This window comes from Poecilia formosa, unplaced genomic scaffold (assembly GCF_000485575.1).
Source record: "Poecilia formosa unplaced genomic scaffold, Poecilia_formosa-5.1.2 Scaffold402, whole genome shotgun sequence".
In the NCBI taxonomy this organism is placed as follows: domain Eukaryota; kingdom Metazoa; phylum Chordata; class Actinopteri; order Cyprinodontiformes; family Poeciliidae; genus Poecilia; species Poecilia formosa.
Genome location: NW_006800341.1, coordinates 50,991 through 54,235, shown reverse-complemented (window position 1 = coordinate 54,235; position 3,245 = coordinate 50,991). Strand labels below are relative to the sequence as shown.

At 37.8% G+C, this 3,245-nt stretch overlaps 1 long non-coding RNA gene across 3 annotated transcripts in view; it reads left to right on the top strand.

Moving 5' to 3' along the window:
* Positions 1-1,325: 1,325 nt before the first annotated feature.
* Positions 1,326-3,245, top strand: part of LOC103154808 (uncharacterized) — a 5,783-nt gene continuing 3,863 nt past the window's right edge. For 2 of the 3 annotated variants that reach the window (XR_477966.2, XR_477965.2), the window contains exon 1: positions 1,326-2,367. This is a non-coding gene — a long non-coding RNA (uncharacterized LOC103154808). The remainder of the gene's footprint in view (positions 2,368-3,245) is intronic. The other variant, XR_477964.2, reaches the window with a different exon arrangement.

Here is a 3,245-nt window from a genome sequence, read left to right as displayed (position 1 = left end):
TTTTAACACTTCCATAATTCCTCTCCAGAATTATGACTTGTATACAAATGCAAGTCAATAAATTTGGAAAAAAATAAAAAAGTGAATTAATGTCAGTGATGGAGATCCAAAGTAAAATAAATTAAACAAACTGCCATGAAAATTCAAGCAAGCATCTGTTCATGTCCATATGAAAACTTCTCTGAAGTCAGATGGTAATGGCTGGGAACCGATGTGTATTTTTTGTGTCAGCTATTTGAAAACTGAAAGACAACAGCAGACCTCTCCTATCCCCAGTTCCTGGTATGTAATTAGTTTTGTCATGTAAGCAACTGCTGGAAGCCACAGAGCTGCATGGGAGTGGTATTTTCATCAAAATGCAGCCATGTGAAGGATGCTTTCAACCTCATGACAGGGTATGGTGATAGAAATAATTCAATTAGCATTCAGAATTAGGAAAAGCGGTATTGAGGTTCAGTGATTGTGAATCACTGCACATTGAATGGAAGTAAATTAATAAGCTGATAAATTTGCTAAAATTGCAACAAAATGAGATGTGATATGAATAATATTTGTAAATATAAAATTGACCAAAAGTGAAGCTAATAGTACAATCAAATATGTGCTAAGAACAAGTCATAGATTTGGTCATATTGGGTTAAATAGGTTCATTTAACATGAGACAGCTAAATATGTGTATTGTAGAGAACTAGAAAAGGGTAAAGCATGTATTCTTAGAATGTACTAAATATGGATAGAAGAGGAAAATCTTTATAAAATATTGCTCTATTTTACAATGCTTAAATGACAAACATTAACATTGAAAATGTTTTTTTTTAGCTTTATTCAGATGTTGTTTTATATTCTTGTTTGCTTTTTTAATTTGTAATAAATTACAAAATTCAATAAACTATCTATCTATCTATCTATCTATCTATCTATCTATCTATCTATCTATCTATCTATCTATCTATCTATCTATCTATCTATCTATCTATCTATCTATCGCCTTATGTCCTTGTAGGTTGTAGTGACTTTGCTGGATAACTGTCAAATCAGCAGTGTTGTGTAGGCCATAGCGAGTAACTTCTTTCTTCAAAATCTTTTTTTTTTTTATTTAAACTTGGTCTCCTGTAGCCTTTAGATTTTCACAGGATAAGACATTCCTCACACTGCAATGATGGTCAAATATTGAGATGCTCCTATTATATGGAGGAAGTGTATCACTTTAAAATCCATGTCTACAGGTGCTCTGACATGCAAGCCTATATTTAGTCAGCTAAATGTATATTTTTTATGTGTGCTCAGTGAAGACATTGAAGGATTACTGTTAGTTTCTCACAATTATATTTAAAAAAGAGCTCAGATCTGACAGCTGCCTGCCCTGACCAAGACCGTTGAAGTTGTTCGTCTGCCAACCGCAACAGGAAGCCAAACATCTCCTGCAGTCTACATTAGTTCCTACAAATGATCGGATCTATACTGTGTAAGTCACTGTTGCAGCAACAGCTCTAAAAATAGCACGAACCTAGCCAAAGGCGTGTTGCATGTTTTTCTAAAACCAGTCAGGTCCGAGCGTTGCGGCTTGGCCCCAGCAGGTATGATATCAAAGCCAAGAAGTGTTTTGATTCTGGCGGCCAGCTGGTGATGCCGGGAGACGGCAAGGTCGTCTGGGTTACGGATTGAATGCAGCAGTTTGTGGCGCTGCCTTCACCGTTTATTTGTTTGTTGTCAGGCGGGTCCATCTGGCGGGCGACAGAAGGATCGCTCATGTAGAAACGCAATGTTTTCCCCTTTTTTTAAATTAGTTGTAACGCTCGGCTTTATCTGCTGTGCTACGTCCCCCTTGAGCCATTTCATGACACACTTTCCTGCCGTGTTCAGTCCGGATGAGAGGAAATGTTTGCAGAAATGCTACAACTAAGGCAGGTTGCTACAAGGAAAACAAACTTTTTTTTTCCCTCCCTCCTTATGTCGAGCTGTGTTTTAAATTATTTTGTTGTCACATTTTACTCAGACACGCATAAGTATGTGTGTGTGTGTGTGTGTGTGTATCGCTGTGTTTATGAGCGGTGCTGCCCACCCACGGAGCTCATCAGCTCTCACCGGAGTGCGTGGAACTCAAGCCCCCGGCCCGGCCGTCGAAGAATAACCGTCGTTAAATATTCATCCTCGGTTCCCAGTGCCACACGTCTCCTCCCCGCAGCCCGACCCCTGCTGATTTGAGCTCATGCCAGAGGAGCCGAAAAGGAATTGGGACCGTGTTGGCAATTAGGATTAAGAAAATATAAAAGGAACTTTTTTTTTCTTAATTCTCCTTTTAACCTATTGTCTAAGAGGATGGAGAAACGTGACTACGGAGCAACGGTGACGTCAAGACTTCCAGAGGTAGGTGTTGGGTAGCATGGATCTCACTACAACCTACACACAAGCATGCGCTGTCTACAGATGGTCAACATACTCTAATACCATTCTGTCCTGCAAAATCAATGTTTAGAACAAGAAAGAAAAAAAAAACACAATGTCATTTCACCATAAATCAGCCACAAAGCAGCTCCTTGGAAAAAGAATCAGAAGAGTTGTCCAATACTCAACTCAACTGCAGCTGCAGATTTTCCATGTAAATGTAAATAAAAAAAATATTGAAAAGTATTGCTGGTCTTCTTAATCTTATGGTCCACACACTACTGCAATTTGACTAAAATATTAATACACTTACTTGCAAGATAAATATGCATGAATTAAAGATGATGAGCAAATAAGCACATTTACTTTTGCATGATCTAAAACATTTGAAAAGAAAAAGAAGAGAGGGAAACATTTGAAAACTCCCAGTTAAAACTGAAGTTCTTTTGACTAATTATGCTGGGTTCTGTTAACCCCTGAAGTTAAAACTTGTGTCTGGGAACCATTATGGTTGGTTGGTTTAAAACCAACCAACCATAATGTGTTCCAGTTCCAAATTGGAAGCTGGTGGGATTTGATAATTGATAAGTTGAGTGATCATGCTAGCTACGTGCTGTCCTATTGGACTTTAGACGTCAGCAACATTGGAATCATGGTAAGAGGATGTATTGTGCAATGTATGTAAGATTTAATGTGATACAATGATTCAGAATACACTGAACTGTGTTTTGTATTAGCTGTAGACAATATCAGCGTAGAAGGCATTCTTATTAAATTCTGAAGTCTGACGTATTTGGAATTCTGACATCATTGTGACTGTCTGGTAATTACGCTAATCAAAAGTTTTTTGTTTATATATA